Genomic DNA, 27068 nt, shown 5'->3' with positions numbered 1-27068 from the left:
AACTTCTGACAAGACAGATTTTTCATCAGCAGAGAGAGTTTTTACAGACTCTGATTGAAATGTATTATTAAAATTCTCTGTGAGTCATTTAGTCAGGGTTGGCTGATTTCTGTCTGTAAGGAGATGTGGTCACCATCCAGCATTCATCCGCTAAGCTGTGTTAACCCCCTCTGACCTTGGTTGCTCTGATTTATGAATTGTGGACACAACATCTTATAAACTTTATGACATAGCTGTTTATACCCCCAACTATGGGAGATTATGAGCATCAACAATCTGTAAGCATGCTTTTGTTTGTTTATATGTCTCTGACAGCACCTAGAAAGAACTTTATAGTAGCAGGCACTCAATGAATGTTTTATATTTGAATTGAAAATACTGAGGCTATCAGTAAGAGGTCAAAGGGTGTGAGAGGCAGTACAGGAATTCTGGAGTCAAGCAGATCTGGTTTTAAGGTGGGCACAGCCACTTACCAGATGGCAAAAATATTTAACATCTCTGAGCTTGTTTCCTCAGTCATAAAATAGAGATAATAGTACCTATTTCATAGTGTTGTTTCGAGGATTATATTAGATACTGTTAATAAAGCATTAATTGCAGTGCCTGGCACTATAGCACTCAGCAAGCAGTAGCTATTAATGTTATTAGTATTGATATAGTTCACAGGAGAAGAATGAGTAAGTGGTTAGCAAGGGCAAGCTGGGGCATAATAGGAGAAGAAGAGTAAATAAGTGAGCAAATACCAATTCTAGAGTAGCCACTCAGTGTGTACCTAATGAGTTAAATTACAAAGGCGTTTTGGTGATGAGGGGACAATCACAAGATGTGGGTAATATGAATATATTAGTTGCGCTGCTGGCAAGAATTTCCAGCTCAGAAAAAAATTATTTCCAGCAGCCAGGTTATTTTTCTTTGAAATTACTACACCTAGTTTGCAAATAAACTTGCCAATCAAATATTCTCGTCCTAAAAATCTAAGATATAATGTAAAAAATGATTAGGGAAGGGTGTATTTTAAAAGTCATTTTTCCTATTTCTAAAATCTAGCTTTCTGCATGTGTCCCCTCTTTTTTATATTAAGAACTGGCCATGCTGTACCTTTCCAAATCAGTTTTTTCTTACTTCCTCTCCAATAGCCTGTCTTTCAGCTGGACCCAGTCACAAAGTTTTCTTAATTCACCTGCTCTCTTGCCTCGATGCCTGTGCTAAAGCTGTTCCTTACCGTGTACAATGCCTTCCTCTAGTTCCCTCTTCCTGTTGAAATATTATGTAATACATTCTCTAAGGCCTCATTCAGATGCCATCTTTCCAACCATTTTCTCCAAGTACTATTAGTCTAGCCTTCCCTGGAGCTCTTCACAATACTGAATTTGTAGTAATCTTACAATCCGTATTAATATTATAGTCTACCCTTCATAGCTTTAGTTGGTTAAATGCATTTTTTTTTTATCTTTTGCTGAATTGTGAGCTGATCAAGGATAAGGAGCAAGTCTTTTCATTTCATGAATGCCTCGTACAAATGCATTGCGTAGTTACCAGTGGCCTAATTGGCAGTCTTCTAAGTTTGTAAGTAATTCTCACCAAAAATCTGGAAAATGCTGCCCTGAAAGCTCTTATACTTTTCCTGGTTGATACGGATTTACTTGGTAGAACTTTATTTGAAATACCAGAGTAAACTACCAGAAGTTCTTATATCCTTAAGTGGAAGTTTTCAAAATGAAGTTGTAGAGAAAGGTTAACATGGAAAGTAGTAAACTTGAGGTATGACTTTGTAAGGGCTTACGTATTTGCTAAAGTTATTGATACCTTTGGTTAATTCTTGCAAAGTTCACATACAACAAAAGTAATGCCATTTCAAGAAGGCATGGTTATGGGATAGGTCAGGAGCAGGGAACCTGTGGCCTTAAGGCCACATGTGGCATTCTAGGTCTTTCAGTGCAGCCTTTTGACTAAATCCAAATTTTACAGAGCAAATCTTTTTATTTTTATTAATACATTTTTATTCATCTTTTATATTTTTATTTTATTTTTAAAATGAACATATTTAAAATACCAAAGAATAAAATAAGTTTCAATGAAATAATCCTTCCAGATTGACTAGCACAAGTAGAACATTAGTAAGCCACAAGGGCTAAACTGATGGCTGCTTCACTCGTGATTTAGTTCTAACTTCCCCCACCTGACTGATGCCACTACTACATGAGGCTGGTTAGTGAGAGTTTATGGGGATCTAAGATGCCAGTCTGTTATCAGCTTTTGACAATGATGCACTGTTTCTGTCCGAAGTGGAATTTGTAAATAGTTACACAGCTCAACAGTATTTTTTAATTCTGTCTGCCTAACACTCCATCATGTCAAAGAAGACCAAGAGAATGCTGAAGTAAGAAAACAGATTTTTTTTTAGTGAGGATTGGGAATTTCAGTATTATCTTGTTTCTGCTAAAAGTAAGATGATTTGCGTGCGTTGTGATACTGCAGTATCAACATTAAAGAAAGTCAATGCTCATCAGCATTATAACACTCATAAGGACCACAAATATTTTAACTTAGAGGCAGAGGCACAAAAAGTTATACTGCAGAAATGAAAAGATGAAAAGCAAAAGCAAAGACAAATCTTTCAAGCAGCAATAAGACCTGGAAATAATGCAACTGAAGCAACTTATAAAGTAGCTTATATACTTGAGAAAAAAGAGAAGCCATTCACTGATGTAGAAAATTGTGAAAGAATTTATTGTTGAAGTTGTAGGATGCTTAGACCCCGATAATGTTTTGAAGTACAAACAGCTGCCTCTTTCAAGGGGAACCATAACTGATCAGCAGCATGAATTAGCCTTCAACTTAACAGAAAAACTTCATGCAATACTTCAAAAGGAAAATATATATTATTCAATCGCTTTGGATGAATCAGCTGATACTACTGACTTGGCGCAAGTTTTGTACTATTCAGGTCATAACAGAATATTTTCTCTGCTATGAAGAGTTAACTTGCTTTGGGCACTCTTGTGAACAGAACATGGGAAATAGATATCTTCAACAACTCTCAAGATAAATGTTATGAAGTTGGACTGAATTTGGTAAATTTACTGAGTGTATGTACAGATGGTATACCTTCCATGACAGGAAAATATGAAGGGTTTATTGTGTAGATAAAAAAGTATTAACAGATCCAGATGCTCTCATTTATTTTCATTATATCTTGCATCAGCAAAATCTCTGTGCTAAAGCTGCTATTTTAAGTGACACTTTTCAACAAGTTATAAGTATTGTTAACTATTATTTGTGCAAATGCAACATGGCATAGTCAGTTTCATAACACGCTAAAGTTGAATGATGAGGTATTCAGTGTGGATTTGCCCTATCATTCTAAAGTGCTTTGTCTATGTCAGGGACAGGTATTGGTCAAAATTTTATCTCTGTGAGAAAAGATAGTTAAATTTTATGAAGAACAGAATCAGTAATGTGAATTATTGAAAGAAGCATTCTATAGGAATACAGCATTTCTGTGTGATATCTTATCATATCAAAATGATTTGATTATTTCTTTACAAGGTAAAACTAAGTCTATATATGATATGTGACAAAAAATGTAAGCATTTTGAAAAAAGCTATCTTTTTTCAAAACACTTCTTCAAAAGGAATTTTGGGTGAACATTTTCCCCAGTTAGCAAAGGTCATTGATGAGCAGAATGATATATGTGAAGCATTTCAAGAATACACAACTGTTATAGATCTATTAATTGGAGAATACAATGAAAGGTTCACTGACTCTGAGAATCATGACATCACACTCAAATTAGCATTTCAGCCTCACCTAGTTCATATCACCAAGGCACCTAAAGAACTACAGATGGAATTGATTGAGTTCCCAGTAGATGACTTTTTAAAGTCATTGTTTGAGGCTAAGAAAGATCCAATTGAAATATGAGAAAATGCATGCATTCAGCAACATGCCCGAAAAATGCTTTCTTGCTTTTCAACCGCTTATTGCTGCAAATCTACATTTTCCTACCTAACCTAAATCAAGATGCCATTAAGGTCCCAAATGACTGATACCCATCTAGAGGATCAGCTGAAACTGGGGACCTCCATGCTGAAACCAAATATTCAAATGTTGTCCAACAAAAAGCAGGCACAACAAAGTCACTAAAAGGTTAGTTAACTTTAAAATTAATAAATAGTTTTCATTTTTTGAAATTATTAAATGTATAGTAGTTAGATTTTTACAAAATACTGTACATTTTTAAGTATATCTAATTGAAGTTTCTTGAATGCAGCCTTATCTGATTACAGCTAAATTAATGTGGCCTTCCAACATGAAAAGGTTTCCTACCCCTGGAATAGATTCTAAGAAATGACCGAAGAGGGTTGGTACTATCTTTGGTATTGTGTTAAGCTCTCATTTGTTTTCTGTGTTTTATATACTATCCTGTCAACTCTCAGCTATCCAAGCATTGATTGTAGACTCAGACTTGGAGAGTTCTTTCAGGAATCAGGGGAAAAGCATCCCATGTGGACCCACCCAAAGCTGATGCCAGACTGTTGCCCTAGCTGAGGCTTATACTCTTTTTGTCTTCTGTTGTGGCTCTTTCTAGAAAGTTCCAAGCCCTATGCAGTGCATTTGATAGGCAGAGGCCTGGGGGAGACCAATAGCCCAATCCACATTGAGTAAAAATTATCAAGAGAAAGCTTGCATTTCCACCATCTCTGTCTATGAGCACAGAAAGATATCTTGAGCCTAGGAGAAATCTGGGTCTAGTCTGGCTATTATCTCTCCACCCAACTTGTCCATGCAGCAAGCAAGGATATTACACTCACATCAACTAATCCCAGAAACAGGAAAAGAAAAAAATTACTTTTGGGTCTTGTCATCACATGTAGGAAAAGAGATCAATTTGTTGTACCCTAAAAATTTCTAAAGACATTTGGGGTTTTCTGCCAGATGTCCCCAAATTAGGTAATACCAACAAAAGGGAATACCTGTCAGATACATTGGTAGAAAACTCTCGTGTGCATTATAATTTGATGAAGCTCTGAAATGTGATCCCACTTCTGAAGTCTGTCTGTTCACCTAGAGTTCTGGAATAGTTGTCTGGTGTCTCTGGCCACCCTGTTGCATATGGCTGCATGCCCTTAGGGTGTTTAGATGCCTACTGTTTCCAGGTCTCCCACTGCACATATATATGGCTTTCAAAGTCAATGCTTTTGAGAAGAATTTTGTGTTTTTCTTATAGTAGGGACATTTATGAAATAAACATATTTCAGGCCCTGTATATTTGTTTTCCAAGGAACCAAAACTAATCAGTTGAATTAGACACTAAGTTCTGTTCATTGAAAAAAAAAAAGTGGTGAGTTATGCAAAAAAAAAAAAAAAAAAAAAAAAAGCTAGTAGTTAGTGATGCAAGTTAGACTTTGGTTGAATATTAGGAAAGGAAAAAAAATAGTTTCTAAAACAGTTGCTTTTTTTTTTTTTTTTTTGCTGGCAGAAAAGCTATGAATTTTAAGGTTACATCATCAAAGCTGGCGCTAAACATGCTCTACCTTTCCCTCCTTCCCAGACTGTTGGCAGTTCCAGCAGTGAAACCACAGGTTAAATGGGCATCACAGGCTGCATAGTTCTCTTCCCCGAAAGGTGTGGGCCCTTTTCTTGGTCTGAGCCCATTTGTGGGAGTGGTTTGAAGAAAACTGGCTTCGTCACTCCCTGTGCTGTTCCCACTCTGTGCATAAAAAGAGGACTTCAGCCCTGAGGCAGACCAGGTGGCATCTTTCACAAGTACAGAATTTGTTTTTAGAACTTTTGTTGTTAAGTTACAGTCCACTTTGGAAATAAGTACTCAAAGCCTACCAGCCCACAAACATTCGCTGTTAGTAAGGCCTGTATACCTTCACATATGCATGTTCATCCTTTCAGGCAATAAAAACCCAGTAAGAATTGACTGAGTGTGAAGCCCTTTGCGAGGTGCTTCAGAGGCTGTCAAGATAAATGAGATATGGCCCATGCTCTTAATTTGCTTGTATTATAGAAAGGGGGATAAGAACAAATGTGGCAGGTTGCAACTTGCGGTTTAGTAGAAAAGACACATTAATACTTGGCATCAGATGCCCTCTGTTCCTTTACTTATTGGCTGGCATTCTTGGCTCGAGTTACTTAACCTTTTTGTGCTTCATTTCATCTTCTGTAAAGAGGGGTAAATCTAAATTTCAGTTTCTTCTACTCCAAGGTGGGGGATATATATGAAAGAGCCTACTGTAGTGATTGGCCCATGGTTGTTGCTTAGTTAGTGCTTCTTGTAGAAATACCTAAGAAAATACTTATTAAGTGCTGTGACAGTTCAATAGAGGAGGAGATCACATATCTATTTGATTTGGTGGAGGGGGAGCTTTGGAAGATTTTAGAAAGCCTGAGTCTTCCAATGTAATGTGCCTTTTCTAGAGATTAACTATGTAATACTGTAACAACAAGGAAAGATATTTGTTTAGTTCTTTAAAAATGTTCAAACTGCTTTTCACTTTACCACCCCATCTGATCCTCATGAAAGTATTCCTAGCATGTGTTTTATAATATAGCTTTTTTCTTCAACAACCTGGCATTCTTAGACCCTTCCTGGTCTCCTTCACTGCCTTTTCTTCCTTTTTTCAGCATATTAAATTATGCTAAATTGTGTTTCCTGTAATTACATCCCTGGACCACTTTGGTGGCCTTACCTCTTTGTGAATGACCTCCAAATCCCCGTTTCTAATCCCACCTCATCTCCCTGCCTACAGATGTGCTTTTCTAGCCACTGGATAGACATGTCTGTCTGTGTGTTCAGTTGACACCTCAAATTCAAAGTGTCTGAAACCAAACTCATCATTACCCTAATACGCTAGTGCTTCTATTTTACAATCCTATTTTTATTCATGACGCTCTTGTTTTCTTGGTGCCTGGGTACTATGTCGCAAAGGCATTGACCACACCTCCTGCCCCTATTAGCCAGCCAGTTATTTTGTACTAGAAATTTGCTCTCCACAATGTCACTCATTTTTGTCATTCCTACTGTCATTACCTTGTCCAGTCCTTCAATTGCCATGTCTCCTGATGGCCTTTTGACTTATGATTCTTCCCATTTCAGTCTATCCATCCGTGTAATGTCCTTGCTCAAAACCATCAATGCCTCTTGATTGCAAACTGAACTAAGTACACAGCTCTCAACCTGGCATTCAGAGATTTTGTGTTATGGTCCCAGCTCACCTTTCCACCCAGTCTGGGCTCTACCTGTACCCAGCCAAATTTGGATTTTTGTGATTTCTTGAACACACCTTATATTTTTCTGTACTTCTATACCTAAGGCTGCTCCTTATACCAGAATATTGAAATTGTTTCCTTCTTCTGTAGGGTCTGTTAAAGTTCTGTCCATCCTCTTAGAATCGTCTCAATCACCACTTCCTCCATGGAACTTTATGTGACACTGTCGCCTGCCTCCCCAACAAGACTACGGTTTTCCCCTGCTGGGTTTGTGCCTCTGTTGTCATATTGTCTCTCTGGACTGTAAAGTCCTTAAGGGCTGGGCCTCTGTTTCCATCAGTTGAGGGCTGGGGAGCCACAGCCCATCTCCTGCCAAGCTGGCCCTACCCACGTCCCTGCTCAGTCCCAGTCTCCAATGATCAGACTCGCTGGAGAGGCAGAAAGCTGTGACACTTGGATCCATGTGCATGTAAAGGCATGTGGTCTCCATAGTCATTTCTTACTGCTGTGCCTTGTGGCTAGCCAGCATGCTAGTTTCCTTTATGGTCCCTTGGTCATGTTTCTGAGAGGCAGAGCTTTATTTCCTAGGAGTGGTTTATCAGCTGAATCCTACAGGTGGCGAATATGATTTTGATCTCATGCACCCTCTTATCTACTGTTGTGACCTCTCCAGCCTCCCTTCCACTGCCTTCCCCCAGCAGTGGGCCTGCAACAGACAAGGTCTCTTTGTAATCCACAAAGGCTGGGATAAACTGAACCTTGACTAAAAGGCCTAGGGAAAAGGTAAGGAGAGCTGAAAATTAAAATAATACTATTTAGAATTATAGGTTAGTGAGGATATTAAATTCAGATAAATCAGATACAGTAAGTTTGTTTTTTAAAATAAGCAAGTTCAGTGTATTACGATTTTTTTTTTTTAAATACTGAATTCAACATCTTAACAGAATGAAAAATTTTCATTTTAGAGGCTCAAAAGATTTTTGGAATAATTAAAAAATTGTATAACTAAGCACAGATAGATTTGAAAGACAAAATAATTCTTGCCTTTTTTTTAAAGTTCTGTATCAGTGGTCTCTAAAAGGAGACCCCCAAAGCTCTTGTGGTGATTTTGTATCAGGATTTAAGTAATAGAACATTATAGTAGTAAACATGGTTTAATTTAGCCTTATTCATGTTTACTTGAGTCACTGAGCTAATCCTTTAATAAATACTGTGCTCCTGGAGAGGTTTTTTTTTTTCCTTTGGTAAATATATGATCCTGTGTATGCTAAGACAACCAGCTGTCAGGAGAAGATGTGTATTTGGTATTGGTGGAGAGAGCTGTCTTAGCCTCTAGAGACTTGAAATGTTCGTTTTACTAGTCTGGGAACAGGGCCAAAAGGGTTCTTCGTGACTTAGAATGGAATTCTGAAAAGTAAGTTCAGCAAGTTTTCATTAGTGAGTTTGGCCCTTTATCTTGCCTGTGCCTTCCAAAAGATCAAGAGCTCAGCCTTTGCTTTTAAACATTGCAAAAAAGAACCAGAACAGAATTTACTTGGGGGAGAAAATCAATCAGTTCCCAAATAACATATTTTTGGAAACATTCTGATATAGAACTTTATCCTCCCCAGCCGTTTAAGTTAGTGATATCTCAGTGTTTTTCTCTAGCTTCTTTTTTGGGCAGAAAATACACATTTAGAAGATGTATATAAATCTGTGATAACTCAAATCTCACTGGTACATGTTTCTTAAACTTGCTTGACCCTTAAGTTCTGTCTTAAATTTATTTTATGTCTTAGGGCAGCTCTGTGTCTTATTTCTCTTAAATGCTACTCTCTTCTCTACAGCATAATGATTAGTCTAAAACTGTAAGATACACTATGTCTTCATTTAAAAAATCAGACCTTGCACCTTTCTGCTAAACATTTCAAGGGTTTTGAGCAGAGTGTTTTCTGCAACGAAGATGAGAAATTCGTGATTTCCAGTTTAACACTACATCTTAACAGCAAAGCTCTGAACGCTGATCATTACTGTTTTATGCAGTCACTGTTCATTTGTGTTCATTCACAAGTAGGGAAATATTTCTCCGTGGAAGATCTGAGATGCAATGTGGCAGTTAACAAAAACATTGAGCCATGCGATAGGTAGGAGCAAAGAGATCAGAAAGGGCAGAGAAATGCCCTGATGTCCCAGAACTGATAGAAGATACCACCCTTCAGAATGAGAAAGTGCAGTGAATCTCAAACAGGCTGAATAAAAAGAAATTGACACCTAGACACTACAGAATGAAACTGCAGAACACCACAAGATTAAAAGTATCCAAAGTTGACACATTATGTTTAAAGGAATAGCAGATTGACAGAGACTTCTGTGAAAATCTGATGAGAGCCATGGACTTTACCCTGGAAAAATATATAGACACAGAAAGTTTAAATACAGTTTTGAGAGTAACACATTCTCTCCTAAAGTTAATTCATAAACTTCATTTAAGCATCTTTATTCTAGATTTCAATTCTCTATTTTAAATGTCTTCTGTACTGTCTCATGCCAGAATCATCACTGTATCTTCAGATCTAATATCTAACCTGTAAATTATCATCTAACACTGCCCACCTTCCCCCCGCAAATCTACAATTCTCAGATGTTGTTTGTTTTCATGAATGGCTTATCCTTCTGGAGACCCCAGGCATCCTATTGTGACCTTCTTGCCATTGCTTCCCCATAACTACTCAACTGCCAGTTGGTTTTGCTTCCACATCGTCTCTCACAGTCACCTCCTTGCCCTTTTCCCATCCCTGTTTCAAGCCTCTATGTATCTCACTCTTTGCCAGATTAATCTTTCTAAAGCAGAGCTTGATCCATGTCACTCCCTTCCTTCAACAGCCTTTGCGCCTCTTTACAGGACAGGCCATGCAGGAAAGCCGCATGCTGCGTTGTCCTGCCTGAGGAGCTTCAGTGCCCACCACACTCAGCCCCCTGGGCACCATGTGTCCCAGACACCTGAACCATAGGTGGTAACACCATGGATAGATGCTCTTGGGGATCCTCCTTAATTTGAAGCGAGTGCAACTATATTTGTATAAAATTTTTATCCAACATTTCTTGGTATTTTGTAGCAGGAGGATTCTAGGTTATCTAGTTGACTGTATTGCTAGATGTCTTTCTGCATTGTGTCTTGATTGTTCCAGTTTTCCACAAAGACTGGGAACACAGATGTGCTTTGAATGACATTCTAGCTGTGTAGCTGTTGAAACTCTTTCCTGTTCTTCTTTACTTCTTCTGGTTTTATATTAAACCTCTATCCTCTGTGATAACTTATCTGAGCTGCTGAGATCTCTCAACTGGACTATTGACTGGTCTCCCTGCATCGACACTTTTCCTCACTTCAGTCTAGTTGCCACACTGCATGCGGAGCGGTTTGTTTATTTATTTATTTTCCCCATCAATACATACTTTTTTTTATTATTTCAGCATATTATGTGGGTACAAATGTTTAGGTTACATATATTGCCTTTGCCCAACCCAAGTAGCATTCTACTAAGTGAAGTATCACAAGAATGGAAAAACAAGCACCACATGTACTCACCATCAAATTGGTATTAACTGATCAACACTTATGTGCAAATATAGTAGTAACATTCATCTGGTGTTGGGCAGGTGGGAGGGGGGAGGAGGGGATGGGTATATTCACACCTAACAGGTGTGGTGCACACCGTCTGGGGGATGGACACACCAGAGTGGTTTTATTGAAACCCAAATCTGATCTCATCATTTCTTCACTTCAAAACAGGGTTCATTACCTTTCCTCGTAAATCGTCACTCACCAGTTTTATCCAACTCAATGATTTTCCTGTGTCTCCCAGGCATAGTTCATTTTTCCCCTATCTGTATCTAGACTGTCATCAAGTTCTAGCACTTTTTTTTCTTTGTACTGTCTTGAAGTCTGAACTCCTCTAAGTGTTAATTCCTCCTATCCTGTTGTTGCAGTGACCTTCCCCTTTAATCCTTTACGTCAAACACTCGATGGAAATAGAAACCAATGTATAAAAAAGGTGGATTAAGATTACGAAACAGGTGGTCATCAGCACTGTGTGGCAGTTATTTCAGTCCCTTCTGAGTGTGAGGACCTGTTTTAATGTCAGAACCTTTTCCATGAGGTGGGTGGAGGGCTTGACTACTGGGAAGCAGCACAAGGCAGCTTTATAGAGTGTTCTGTATGTTCTGTATCAGGATTGCCGTGGTGACTTTACAACCCTGCGCATTTGTCAAAACCCGTAGAAGCCATGACACAAAGAGTAAATTTTACTGTGGGTAAAAAATAAATTTAAAAAAATGTTTCACAAACCCCTAGAGATAGAAGTAATATTAAATACTTTTAGCATTTCATGTTAATAAATGATGAAGTCACAATGCCTTTTGAATATACTTGTGTTTTATTAATCACAACAATGTGTGTATGTATTTGAAAAACAGATACATGTATGTATATGTTTGTATATGCAAATGTATGTGTGCTGTATGTATGCAGATATATAGAAGCATAATGCATTTGTATGTATACATGATATATGTAGCTATGTATATATGTATGCATATATGTATATACATATACATTATCTTAGCTATGGCTGCCAGAACAAAATACCATAGACTGGGTGGCGTCAACAACAGAAATTTATTTCTCACAGTGTAGTAACTGGAAAGTTCAAGAACAAGGTGCCAGCAGATTTGGTGTCTAGTGATGACCCTTTTCCTGGCTTGCTGTATCCTCACATGGCAGAGAGAGAGAAAGCCCTGGTATCTCTTCCTCTTCTTATAAGGATACTAATCTCATTACGGGGACTCCATCCTCACAACCTTATCTAAACCTAATCATCTCCCAAAGGCTACATCACATTGGGGGCTAGGGCTTCAACTTATGGATTTTGGGGAGATACAAATATTCAGTCCATAACACACACATACATGTATATGCGTGTATCTCTGTCTCTCTCTTTCTCTCTCTCTCTCTCACACACACACACACACACACACACACACACTGGTCTTCAGAGAATGCTTGGTGTGCAGTATATTAGTAAACCTGTTTTGTCAACTCTAAGATCCCACAGTGTCATGAAGCCCACAGATTGGGAACATTTATTATAAGGGATATATAATCAATGATCATTTTCCCCCAATAATTCTATTGTTCATATTTATTGGTGTTTGCTTAAATAAGAGCACACTTTAACTTCTTTCTTGCTCTCACAATAGCTAATGTAATTACTATGTTAGTAAGTAGTTCTTACCCCTATTGTTTCGTCTCATAGTGGAATGACAGATTCATGACGAGCCCTGGCACTCTCACACTCCCTGCCCAACACAAGCATCTAGGTTTCCCAATTTAGTTCATAGCGGGGACAGAAGAACTCCAGAAGGAGCAAGGCTCCAGGGTATTGAAATCTGCACTTTGGAACTTTCCTCTTGTGTTTGACCTTGACCTCCGTGAAGTTCATATGGTTCACAGCACTTTTCCTTCTAGAGCCCCTGGCTCTCAAGTGTTCCACTGTTTTCTCACATCATTATGTTTCTGTCTATACAATAATCTGTGAATTGGTCTATTATAATAACAAAGTACTCAATTTTCAGGGCAGAGTATGGATGTGGATAGGGGATATGTCAGTTGAGTTAAAAAATAAAGTTGATCTACCTCATCTTTTTTCTTAAAGGTAGATGGTATATTATGTCCACAGCATGGTTTCAAAGGGTAATTATTTAGTACCTAAAGTAATAGCATGGTTCTTGATTACAAGTTTTTGGTATAATTAGGTAATGACTAAGGCTCTTAATGTGTAAAATTCATATATAAAATGGAACTCCTTACACTGTTGTTATTGGAGGGAAGGTCTAACATCAATGTTGTCAGATTTTACTGTGTGAAGTTTTATTGAAGAGCATGTAATTTGACCCTGGTATGTCTGATTTTGATTCCTATAATAAAGGGCTAATGATTATATTGGAGTTTTTCTGTACTTGTTAAAATTCAGACACGCTGTCTTTCACTAGCAGCACTAATGACTTAATGAATGGAGAAGCCTTTAGTTTAAAACAAAACAAATAATGAGTTAACATAATATTGTAAATAGGATCATAACAGGGAATGAATGTCCTGTCTGTGAACATTATCTTTTATGGACAGCTGCAACAAAATAGAGGTCATTCTTGAAAAAGACTAAAATCTACTGTACTACCTTGCCAAATTTCAGCTAAACCAAACCATTAATTCAAAGAAGTTACATACATCAGTGGAAAATTTACTTTACTGACAACTTTTTTTTTCCTGCATGCAAAGACCTTTCCCTCCCACTTTTTAATCCCTCCCCTCCCTACTCCACCCCAATCTTAAAAACTATGATGTAAGATCGGGTTGCTTTGTGCCAAGTTTTCATCCTGGAACAGATTTTTATAGCCATGTTTCTCTGAGAAAAGGAGTTTATGACCAAATGGTGATAACACTTCCATGTTTTCATTTCCTCCTCTGACCTAGTACTTTTTTCCTAACTTGAACCTTGTCAGAGTTTAGAATGACAAATTTAATGTGTTTTTAAAGCTAAAGAAAATTATTTTGAAAGCTTTTAAGGATTCACTAAATATTAATATATCATCATATGTGAGTCCTTGAAAAAAAAAGATCATAGAGCATGATATTTTAAAATTTTAGATTTTTCTATTCATACAATAGGAAAACCTTTCAGAATATTTGTGTGTAGACATTAGATATTTTGGTGATTGGTCTTTATTATTTCCACTGTTATTCACCAGTCCGCCGCCATGGAAACAAATGAAAATGGTCACCAGTAGGGAAACAACCTAATTGTCCCTTGACAGATGAATGGATAAAGAAATTGTGGTCTATGTGTGTGTATTTGTGTATATATGTACGCATGTGTATATGTGTGTGGGGGGTATATATGTGTACATATGTATATGTGTGTGTGCATATGGAATATTATTCAGCCTTTAAAAAGGAAATGCTGCCATTTGCAACAACATGGATGAACCTGGAAGACACTACGCTAAGTGAAATAAGCCATACGTAGAAAGAAAAATACTGCATGATCTCATTTATATGTGGAATCTTAAAAAATGTCATAGAAACTGAGAATACAACAGTGGCTACCAGGGTTGAGGAGAGGGAGGAAATGGGGAGAAGATGGTGAAAAGGTATAAACTTACATTTATATAGAATGAATAAATCTAGAGATCTAATGTATAGCATGATCATAGTTAATATAATAATATTATAGGAAGTTTGCTAAGAGTAGATTTTAGGTGCTATTAACACATGCACACAGAAGTAACTAAGGAAGGTGATTAATGTTAATTTGCTTGACTGTAGTAATTATTAATATTTCACTATGTGTATGTATATCAAAAACATCATGTTGTATACCTTAAATATGTACAATTTAAAAAAAAGAGAAAGAACCTAAACATCAAAACCATAGTATATATTTCTACAGAGAAATGTGTGTGGATGTGAGTGTGGATGCAAGAGGGTCAGAAACTTGCCAGAGTCACATGCCTAGCGAGTGGTGGTACCCCTGTTTGAATCTAGGCAGTTTTACTCTACCAGGATTGACAGTAGAGATCAAAGGGAACTTTAGCCTTTTTGGTAATGTTTTAATTTTTTTCAGTGTGACCCTAGGCGTTTTAATTATGAGATTAAAAGAGCCAACTTGCTCTGAGAGTCTCTTCAATTTGATGTCTACCTCCTATCCTCTTTTAATCTCCGGAAGGAAGGCCACAGCTCTCTACTCTGCACCATATTTAAAGTGTGTTTCTCCATTTGTATTTTTTGATCTTCTTACTGCTTTACATACTATAGACAAATATTTCCTACTCAGTTCTCAGTTTCTTCACAGACTTTGTTGATCAGAGCAATTATGTCTGTTTACATTTTGGGGCTGCTTTTTATAGCCCTATTGGAAGAGTCCCCCCAACATTTTAGTTCCAAAGACTAACATCTTGAAGACCAACAGGGCACAAAGCCTAATTCTGCTTTTTGCCCAAATTCTCAATCCTTAGGAGATAAATGTAGTTCAGCCAGAAGCAGAATCTTCATCTCTACCCTTAACAGACACTTTACCCTCTGCTTGGCCCACCCACCCCTCCCATCATGATTAAGTCTTTAAATGAAACGCAAAGACACACACTGGTTGAAAGCACTGTTTTACAATAAGATAGATTTGGGTTTGAGCCCTGAAAGCCATTTTGTAGTTGTGTGAACTAGTGTAAGTTACTTAACTTCTCTATGACTCACTTTCTTCATCTGTAACCCTCACAGAGTCATTGTCAGGATTAAATGAGAGAATGTGTGTAATGTGTTTAGCATAGTCCTTGGCACATTGTAAACTTAATGTATGGTAAGTTACTAGTTTTCTTGTTATTACTATCATCATCATCAGTATCACCATCTTCTTCCTCCCTCTCTTGAAATGTGCAAGGGACCCCAAATTTTGAAATTCCCTCCAGATGCTATGCACTAGGACCTCAGGTAATATCAGTCATGTGAATTCATTTAGGATAAGCTAGTGGAGAAAATGGAAAACAGACATCTGAAATGAGGGACTAAAGATTTCTATTAGGGAGCAGCTCTTTACTTTTTTGGTCACAACCCCACTCCAAACTTGAGAATCTCATGACAGCTGTGACCACCCACAGCTCCCTGTGCCCCAGATAATTTTGCATATTATTCACAAGATTCACAGACTTCCTGATATACAAGCCCAGACCCTTTAGGGATCCACTAACTCTGAATTAAGAACGCTTCTCTAACTTTTTTTTTTTATTGAGATACTAGTGAGATGTTCATTGGCCACTGCAGTGGATAAGCTGACCAAGGACAAGAATCACAGACAAGCACAATCCAGAAGCTACGATTGTGACAGACACTATGCTGAACATGTTGCAAATGTTATTTTATTCAATCTGCACGATAAACCCGTGCTACAGAAATTACTGGCTCTTGATTACACGTGGGGATATTAAGGCACACAGGTGTCCAGTATCTGCACAAGGTCAACAATGAGTATGTGGCAGCCAACAGGATACACAGATCTGTTAGCTTCCAAAGCCTTTGGTCATACATGCTACAGACTACTTCCCTGGAGGGGGCTGCGGACCATGGCAGCCACAGACCAGTGCTGTGCTTCACAGAGTGTGATCCTTAGAGCACCCACATTAGCATGAGGTTGTAATTTGGTTAACATTGGATTCCTAGGGCTACCCAGATTCTGAATCTAAAGTCCTAGGTGTGGGTTCAGGAACCTGTGCTTTTAGCAAGTACTCCTAACGTTTGAGAATCACTGTTCTTTCTAATGTGATGTGGCTGATATAGAACTGAAACAAAGGAGAATGACAAAGGGAAGACAGAGTAAGCTAGGAGTATGCCCTGCATGTGCTCATGTCCTTACATGCATACCCATTTCCTTCATCTCAACCCTTGCCATTTTAATCCAGACCCTTACATTTTTTCAACTAATTTGCTCCAACTTCCCTCCTGCCAGAATCCTGGCTTTCTGTACTATCTCTCTTTTCCTGACTTTCACTGCCTTTTACAAGTTGTGTTTTCTGCTTGTTTTTAGTAACACCTACCCCTCCTAAGGCCCAAAGGAAAATATACTACGGCTGGAACCTGAAATTGTTAGCTGGTGTTTAAAGCAGTCTGTCATTCTTTTCCTTTCTTTTACTACTTTGCCTCAGCCTGCTCTTTTATTTATTATTTTAATAATAGTTTTGTTGAGATGTAATTCACATACAATTCACCTATTTAAACTGTACAATTCAGTGGTTTTCAGTATATTCACAGAGTTGTGCAACCATCACCACAATTAATTTTAGAACATTTTCATCACCCCAAAAGGAAATCCCACACCCATTAGCAGTTACTCCCCATTTCCCCCAACCCTCCCAGCCCTTGGCAACCACTAATCTACTTTCTGTGTCTATGGATTTGCCTATTCTGTACATTTCATATAAATGGAATCGTGTGTGATCTTTTGTCACTGACTTCTTTCTTTTAGCATGATGTTTTCAAGGTTCATCCATGTTTTAGCATGTATCAGTACTTCCTTCTTTTTATTGTGGACTAATATTTTAGTATATGTGTATACCACATTCTGTTTATCTATTGATCAACTAATAGATGTTTAGGTTGTTTCCACTTTTTGTCTGTTGTGAATATTGCTGCTATGAACATTCATGTTACAAGTTTTTAGTAGATATGTTTTCAAATCCCTTAGGAGGAATACCTATTCACATCTTTTGCCCAGTTTCGTATTGCTTTATTTTTATTTTTATTATTGAGCTGTAAGAGTTATTTATATGCTCTGGAAACTGGACTTTTATTAGATACATGATGGCAAATATTTTCTCCCATCCTCTATCTTGTCTTTCATTTTCTTGATGATGTCCTTTGAATTTAGTGGACTGTTCTTTAGCTCACTTGTTGAAATTACTTTTGGCTAGTATTTTTGTCTACTTCCCATTATGTTTATATTTTAAAGTTTTCCCTTATGTATATCCAGCATTTCATACATTATATCATTTATGTCCCTGATTGAACATCCAAATTGCCATTTCTTAGTCTCACAACATTTAAAAATACAAATTATAAACTTAAAATAACTGATACAGGATTGACATCCAGAATCAAGAACGCCATAAAATTAAGAATGGAGGCCAAGTGCAGTGGCTCATGCCTATAGTCCTAGCACTTTGGGAGGCCGATGTGGAAGGATTGCTTGAGGTCGGGAGTTTGAGACCAGCATGAGCAAGAGTGAGACCCCATCTCTACAAAAAATAGAAGAATTAGCCAGGCGTGGTGGTGCATGCCTGTGGTCCCAGCTGCTTGGGAGGCTGAGGCAGGAGAATCGCTTGAGCCAGGAGTTTGAGGCTGCAGTGAACTATGATGGCGCCACTGCTGTCTAGCCAGGGCTACAGAGCGAGACCCTGTCTCAAACGTAAGTCAGTAAGTAAATAAATAAATAAAAATTAAGAATGGAAAAGAATCTGAGAGAAAAATAGGCCAAAAACAATGAATTGGTTTCACAGACAAGGAAACATGAGTCACCAATAAAATATGAAAAGACACACCATCAGTGGGGCCACCTTAGAATGTTGCATCGCAGGAACTATTGAGTGACTATGGATACTGCTCAGTCTCTGGGATCTTAAGGCCAAACCAGGCTTGTGATCAGAACTAGAAGGTGTAGGAAGTCTTTAGCCTCCCAGTGAATCCATTCTGATCCTGCCTTAGATCTCAATCTTCAGAACTCTTACATACATAAAATTTTCAGCATTTCTAGGAATTTTAAGAAAAGCTAATATGGGACTTCTCAATTTGATGTAAAGGTCTCCGTGTGAATGTCATACTTATTTTGTGGGAATGTCCTGTGCAGTGCAGGACATTTGGCATCCGTGGCCCTTGCCTGCTCGATGAATAACCCTTCAGTAATTAAGACCACTTAATATGTCTCCAAGCATTTCCATATGCCCCCTGAGGAGGTATTATCACCCCAATTGAGAAAGAAGATAATAACTTTATTTTCTTTGAGTTCCAGATTGTAAACTGAGCACCTTGTTATAGGTTATTTGAGAATCTTATTTCTGTTCTCAGAAGAGATTTCTAGCTATCCCCCAGAAATACTTTACTTTTATTCTGTGATTGTCTGGCCCATTCCTTTCCGATTAAGATCTCGTCTCTTGGAATATTGCATACCACAGAAACAGTGTCACATAGCTCAGTCTGGCACATTTTGGATCTGGCTCTCCCATTCGCTGGCCTCTTCCCTGGTACTGTGCCCCTTGAATGGGCTCCACAAAGGCTGTTTTGGTGCCACAATAAGGTTACTAGGACTGTTTTTTAAGCTTACTAATTTTTTTCAAGTGTGGGCAGCCCCCCACTAATAAGTTACATTCCAAATTGTATGTGTAGGTTGGTTATTTGGACTCTGGAACATGTTTTGCCATGGAAACCATTTAGTACGTAGTTAGGTTACCAAGGAAACTAGATGTACTGAAGGAGTCCATCAAGCCATAGTGCCTGCCACGTATATAACCACATTTTGAGGGACAGAACCCAATCCTTTTTCTTTCTCTTTGGTGGCTGTCAGTGGATGGCTCACCTTTGTGGGAATGGGACAGGGGCCAGCAATGATCCAGCCACAGTAGATTAGACCTGCTCAGTTCACCCAGTCGAAGTCCATATTGCGGAGGCTCCAAAAACCCAGGCAGATCTTTTCTCGGTGAAGTAGCAGGGCAAGGCAAACAACAGCTGTGCTGTCACTCAATTCTGGACTGGTACCTGGAACAGTGCTAAGCGACTTAACCTTATTGCTTATGAAACCCAGTCCACATCCCAGAGCCAGGAGAACTGGAGCCAGGGTGGGCACAGTGTAGATGAAGTGCTCTCCTTTCTCCCTCATGCTTTTCAGTGCTCTTGTAATAAATGATCATCTCTCTAAGTAGTCTGTGTGGATCCAAAATCACCCAGAGAAAGCTGACCAGCTGCAACAGGACTGGGGGCCCGTCCACAAAAGCTTATCACCCCATGATCTAGGTTATTGAATATTACTAGCAAGGCATTTTTCCCTGTTATATGTCACTCATCATGGTAAAGACAGGAATTGAGAGAATGCTAGGCCCATTGTACTGTTCTAAGGACAAGAAATGGTAGCAGCATTGTTATTGTAATGGTTTTATTGAGTCTTTTTTATAATAAATTAAGCTTAAGCTAACATAAATGTTTATCATTTCCATTTGTAACCAGAGCCTGCCCTGTTCCCTTAGCATGGTGGGTTATAGTCGACATACTGAATACTGGGTACATAGTACTCAGCTCTTTGGTATAACTGCCTTGGAACTGTCAGTTGGTGTCCTCCTAGTCAGAGTGATGGCTTCCATCCTTCTATGTTGTCATCGCCCTTGGGGCTTCGTTATTTTAGACTTTTTCTCCCTATCTTTATATGCTCGCTTAGTATCAATAATTTACATTTATATTGTGCTTCCTACTTTGCAAGGTGCATTCTCAACTATAATCTTTGCAAGCTAGATAGGGAGGGAAGGGATCGTCATCTCCCTTTGCCAGAGTTAAAATTACTACTCAGATACTTAAGGGACTTGCTGACCTCTCACATCCACTCCTGGCAGATCTGGGCTGGAACACAGGGCTTCCAGAGCTCAGTGTTCTCGTGCTCTTTCCACTGTATCATGCTGCACACCTGTACCGTTGCCGCTTCCTTTAGTTCTGTTTGTTCCTTGATGGGTGGTGGTTAGTTCTCTTCAGTGCTGAATATCTCTGGGAGAGAACTAGCCTTCCCTCTCTGGCTGTTTTAGTCAGTGTTCTTGGCACTTTGGCAATACCATATCAACAAATTGGCACCTTAGGACAAGCTCCTGCCATAGCATATTTATTAGTGAATTAGTCCTTTTGCATATTTTATAAATGCCTGTAGGTATTCATCTTGATGGTTAATAATCATATTTTGTTTTATATATGTCTTTTCATCAGAAGCATATATTATCTTCCATTATATGGAGGAGGCTAACTGGTTAAATTACTTAATATCTTAACAATAAAATCTTAACAATAACAGCAGAAGAATGGAGTAGGGAACTAATTTCTTTGAAGGGTTCATGTTAACCAGACACTGTACTAGGTGCTTTACGTATGTGATCTCATTTCATTCTTGCACAAACCCTATGAAGTAGGTGATGTTTTATATCTTACAAGTGAAGAAAATATAGTTCAGACAAGCTAGGTGACTTATGCTGCAAGTGAAAAGTAGAGGGGATGTTAAAAATCTAGCTGCCTCTGATTCCAAGGCTGGTATTCTACCTACTGTCCGACATGGCTTCCTCTTGCCCTCTGCAGGGTATCTTATAGTAACAAATGAAAGAACACCATGGACACATGGCGATACAGTGGGGAAGGGGGAAGTTGGAGTACTGCCGTTTCTTTTTCCTGACAAGAGCCAGAAAGAAGTGAACTTACTCCTTTCTCTTTCCTCTAAAGATCATGGAACTATTGACAAGTGTTCTGATATAAGTTTGAATTTGTAACGAAGTTGAACTAAGGTAAACTAACTGAGAGCACTCTGTAAGTGTTCTAGTGGCTGTTAAAGGAGAGCTGGTTAATAGACATCACTCACGGCCAAGCAGTTAGGATGGAGCTGTGCTTCTCTCTTGCTAAGGCAGTGAGACCTGGGGAAAGAGCACCAGCTCTCACTCTAGCCAGGTGACCATAGGTTGGTAAGTCACCTTCACCTATAAAACGTGTGACTTGAACTGGATTGACCATCCCAGCAACTACAGTTTCATTCGTTATCTTTAAACAATGTATTTAAATTAAAAAAAATCTTTTAAAAACAAAATGAGAATGATGAAAAACCTCTCACTTCTCAATGTCCTTGCCAGTGACAGTTTTTGGTAGGGATCCTAGAGTTAACAGCTCCCAGAGGTCTGACTCATTTAAGGAAAATAGGGGGCCAGAAGGCAGTGTTCTCTAATCAAATTTGTGTGTGAGATGGTTATTGATAGTAGTTAATGATTGGTGAAGAGTGTTGAGGGCCTTTAATGAGGCCTATGATTTTTGGCTTTACTCCGTGCGTTTTAATGTAAACATACATGAGGTTTTAAGGTTTCTCTGGGACACTGCATCTGTAGCTCTTTTTGGTGACTCAGGATGACACGTGGTGCCTTGCTTATGCCTGCATGCTCCAGCCAGATTGGCTGCTCTTGAGGCATCAAGTAGCTGGGGAAAAAAGGATAGTGGCATCTTTTTTCACTCTACAGTCAAGTTTTTTCTCCAATAATTCTTAAATAGTAACCTAAAAGTAGTAACTAATTACTGATATTTATATAACAAACATGAGAACAACTATAAATTAGAGCAAGATAGCTAGAAACACTTTGATAAAATTTGGTCCATTTCTTAATAAAAATTTTTAGCATGTGCTACCTAAACTACCTCTGGATTTCCCTAAATAGAAAACTCAGTTCAAATCTTTTCTTGTAGAGGAGAGTTTCCAGGTCTTTCTTGGGACATCAGACCCCTTTTGGTATTTGGTAGTCTTCACACACAGATTTTCCCACCTTTCACGAGGACTGACACCTCCCCAGAGAATGGGCAAGTTTGCATGGTGCGATGATCAGATTATTAACATGGCACTATGAGTAAGTGATAAACGTAATCCTGCCAGGGGCTGTTTTCACTTTAAAAGAATGATTTTAAAAGGAGTAATCCAAATTTGTCATGCTAGAATATATAAGAGCAAACTTTCTTAGTAGGGATGCTTTCCTGAGGCCTTTAAACTGTAACAGCCTTATCTACAGCACCACTATTCTGTGCTCAAAAGAGCCACACTTGAAGTTTAGCAACCCACCTTTTAAAGTTTCAGACTCTTGTTTTAAACAATTTAGAATGAAGAGCCATGTACCTGTGAGGGCTTTGACCACAGCCCCTCTGCCCTGGTTCTCCTGAAACTGCCATGCCACATGCAACAGCACTTTGGAACTTCCTTGCCACTTTTAAAATGCTTCCTCGAGTGGAGCTTTCAGGACCACTGCTGTATTCTTGGGCAGCTTTCTCAGCTCTGGCCAGTGGCCTCAACACCAGCTTTCATTGCTCTCTAGGCCAACCGTTCCCCAGGGACTAGGTCCCTCAACTCCAAGGGATCCTTCCCCTCCCCCAGGTCTAGCTTCAGTCTTTTTTTGATTTTGGTGTAGGGAGGGGAAATTGCAGGAGCTGATGGTAAGAAGGAGCTGGGAGGCTTCACAGGCTTTACTGTGAAAGTGTCCGGGGTGAGGGCCTGGGAAGACAGGAATAGGCGCAGGGGAAGAATTGGAGAGAGCCAAGGATGAGTGAAGCTGCTCACTCACTCTGAAGTCATGCTATTACACCAACAGAAATATTGGTATTTTGGTTTGTAAAAATAGTATGATACCAGAATGCCAAAACCAGTAGTCACTAGTAAATTTCTCTTGCTGAGCTAAGGAAGGAAAGGCTTCACAGAAGAGGTATGATTTGAGCTGAGTCTTAAGGGACAGTCATCAGCTACTAGGCATCAAGCCTTAAACACAGATCCAGTTCATTTGGCTGGTGATTATATCAGGAGTTTTACCTAAAGTTTACGTGGTATTCCTTGCCAATAGTTCAGTCTTTAATTTAGTTGGGGGTCAGGGGATGGGTGGATAGTTCTGTTCTGCAAAGCCATTGTCTGTTCTGTTCAGCTCCATCTCTTGTATCCCTGTTTGTCTTTGTAATAAAACCTTGCAGTAATCACTTGAGCAGTTTTGTGTGTTATTCTTAGTGGGTAACACTTTGATACATTAACACCTCTTAACATTTCACTTGGAGTTGTTTTTCTTTTCCTCCACCATGACTTTAGCATTTAAGCATGCAAAGACACATTGGGATTTGGGATCCTGGTCCCTGAGTGCTCCTCCTTACAGAGGCTTATTCATAAGTGGATTTTTTTTTTTTTTTTTTTTTTTTTTTGCTAATCTGTTTTCTTTAATAGGCATTAAATTGGTTCATTGTTTGCCACATCTGTTTTCTGAGCTGCTAGTTGGTGTATTTGAAAATATAAAATGTATAACAACCACTTTTGCTTTTCTTCTGCCTTATTCTGTTCATATAAATGTGGATTTCTTGACATTGCATTTTGAAGCAGTTTCTTAATTCATCTTGTTTTTGGTCAAGACTTTGGAATCAGTTGTCCAAATCTTAACCTCTTAAGTTGCTATTTAATTGAAACTGTATTAAAAAAGTAATACACTTAACTTGGTATTGCTGTCTTTGAGACCTCTAAATCTTTGTTGAACACATTGAATCAGAATTTTGCTGTTATATTAGGTGGTTTTCTGGAACCTCAAAGCAGTGTTTCTCAAAAGTGTAGTCGGTAGACCACCTACCTGTGTTAGCCTCGGGAACTTGTTAATCGTATAGATTCCTTGAACCCGTCCCAGACCTACCAAATCAGAATTTTGGGGGCTTAGAAATCTGCATTTTTCACAAGCTTCATAGGTAGTTGAGTGCACACTGAACTTTAATAACTCTGCCATGAAGTTGCCTTAGTACTTATTTGGGAGTTAGTACCACATAGTTTTCTCCAGGCCATACATGATTGAGCTTTGGCCTTTCTACAGTCTATCTTTGATTTGAATTCTGTAAACAATATTCCTAGGAAAGGGTAGGGTCGTATTTTTCCTGATATTCATCATAGTTACAGAGAAATACTCCAGCAATATTATCAAAGCCCAAGTCACGGTGTCTTCTGTCTATTATGTGTGGCTCTTTGGAGTTATACCAAGGCAACTGACCTACACATGATGCTTGGAAATCACCTTCCTGGGTCATAAATCACTATTTAGTACATTAGACATTAGCATATAGCTCATCTAAACTCTGGAGCCTTATAATAATAGTAACTAACATAATGATACTTTGTACTCCTTAAGTGTCTTTAAACTGAAGGCCTTAAAGTGCAATATTAAATAAAGTATGCAACACCGTGGCAAGAGAGGTCAATGTCAAGTTCCTCATTTTATAGATTCAAAACCTGAAGCTGAATACAAAAGTTTAGCTTAGCCACTTCTCTTGGATAATGACACATTCAACTTGGAGAAATAGGAATATTTCAAAAGAACCATTTATGATTTTGGTGGTAGTAGGGTGGTAGCTATTTTGGCATTGCAGGGTATATCCTGAGTGAAAATAGCCATATTTGGTTACTTTAATTAATGGCTTTAATAACTAGAGGTATTTGGCTGGAAAACACCATCATTTTTCTTACTAGCATTTCTGTGTATTAAATTCCATATTCCTTCTGGCTCTTTCATTTGCCTTTCCTTTCCTTGGTCTTCTTTATCTGTTTTTAATTTACAGACTCAGAGAATGTTCAAAATAACAGCAATGACAAATTTATAGCTACATAAGGCACCTTAAAAATCATATAATCAGGCCCCTTCCTTTCATACAACAAGATACTTGAAACTAGAAAAGGTTAAATAAAAGATTTACTCAAAATGGCCCGGAAAGTATGGTGTGAGAGATATGCCGACAGTGAAACTATTAGAGTTCTTATAAGTGTGTGCTTTATGTCTTTTCTTCCCCCCCCCCATGCCTTTTCTTAAACAAGTTTATATTAAATGCAATTTAGAGTTGAGAATCAGTTGAGGTCTTTCACAGGTCCTGTTTTAGTTATCACCATTTTTTCTTCCAATTTTTCTTTCTTTTTTTAACTTTTGACTCTATATTATTTCCTTGTTATTCCTACTTTTTAAATTTCCTTCCATTCACTTTATCTGTATTGTTCCTATCATCTCCCTTCTCTCTCTTTTGCCTTTATAAACTGATATTGTTGCAACCTAAGTAATTAAGCATTCCAGGAAAATAAAACTGAAGAAGTTTTTTAAAATCATGAAGGTTAACACGTTAGAAAAAGCAGGCTAAATTAAAAGATAAAGAAAGACGTACTTGGCAACTTCTGGAATATTTGAGGGTTTTTTTTTTTTTTTTTACCATGTCAACAGCTGTAAAAGTAGATAGTTCTTTATTATCACAATCTTTACCCTCCATTTGCTCAGCTGCAAGTATATGTTTAACTAGAATAGCTCTTATGGATGATTTTTGGTGGCTTTTGCCTTACAAATAAAATGAACAGATAACAGATTAAGAACTGGAAGAGAAAGGGATAGGAAATTTATTCAGCAAATAATTGATCGATACAGAGGATCATCTCCTTGTAGAGTACACTGTATTTTCATGCAAGCAGATGAGAATCCTGGGGATTTATGCAGTATTGTTCCTCATCTTCATAGTAAGATGACTGAGCTAAAGGTGCTGAGATAATAAATGTCAAAGTGCTTGGGGAAAATGGAAAGGGCCATACAAAAGCCTTGTGTTAATGATTTCTTACTCAAAACAGCTCAGCTCTGTGAATATTTATTGGAAATCTTAAAATAAATATTTGTGCACTAAGGGCCAGGTGCTAGAAATACTGAGCTGTAAGAAGAGAAGTATAGACAGTGAGAAAAAAATGGCCTATTCCTTCTTTACTCCTGGGAAGAAAAAAAATAGAGGGGCAAAAACGCTACTATACTACAAAGTTCCCCATACTCACCACCAGATGGGGCTGTCAGCCATAGGCAGCTCAGTGGCTGTTCCAGTCAGCTTCCCATTTGATTGGAGGAGGGGGAAATCAATATAAAGTGTGAAATTAGTTGTGTATATGAATAATTCATAACACAGAGTACCTGTATTTTAGGAAAAATATTTATCTCTATTACTAGGTCACCTCACTATTTTAGACTTACCCCCCTCTATGTGAGAAGAAAATTAGAGTAAATTAATTAGATATGTTAAAATAATGCTAGTTATTAGTAATACTTCCTTTTCTGATGCTTGCAGATTATTTTTGGGGTGAATACAGATATGTTTTTCTGAACATGTGTACCTAGAGTTAAGAGATTTAGGGTGAGAAAGATTATTTTGTATTTTCTCTGCCTGTAATCTTGTATTCCTAGTTAATTTCTACTCTTCCTTCGAAATTGATCTCAAATGTCACCTCCTCTCTGAAGTATTTCTTAGTACCCTTCTACCAGATTAAGTTAATAATTCCCTTTTTTGTACTCCTACATGGCTGCCTATGCTAAATAATGATTTTTACAATATTGAATTAGAATTATTTTTCTACCTCTATATCTATCTCTACCACTGACTGGAAGATTCTTGAGACCATGTATTATTTATATATTTTTTATATTTCTGTATCCACCATTGACTATAAAACCTGGCAGATATTAGTCACAGAGTAAACAA

The 27068-nt window shown here is 38.1% G+C and overlaps 1 protein-coding gene across 3 annotated transcripts in view; it reads left to right on the top strand.

Moving 5' to 3' along the window:
• The window catches only part of BABAM2 (BRISC and BRCA1 A complex member 2), a 395148-nt gene that overhangs the window by 214451 nt on the left and 153629 nt on the right, over positions 1 to 27068 (top strand). The gene's annotated exons all lie outside the window — the stretch shown is intronic.

The sequence above is a fragment of the Eulemur rufifrons genome, chromosome 19, assembly GCF_041146395.1.
Source record: "Eulemur rufifrons isolate Redbay chromosome 19, OSU_ERuf_1, whole genome shotgun sequence".
Taxonomy (NCBI): domain Eukaryota; kingdom Metazoa; phylum Chordata; class Mammalia; order Primates; family Lemuridae; genus Eulemur; species Eulemur rufifrons.
This window is presented reverse-complemented; position numbering and strand designations above follow the sequence as displayed.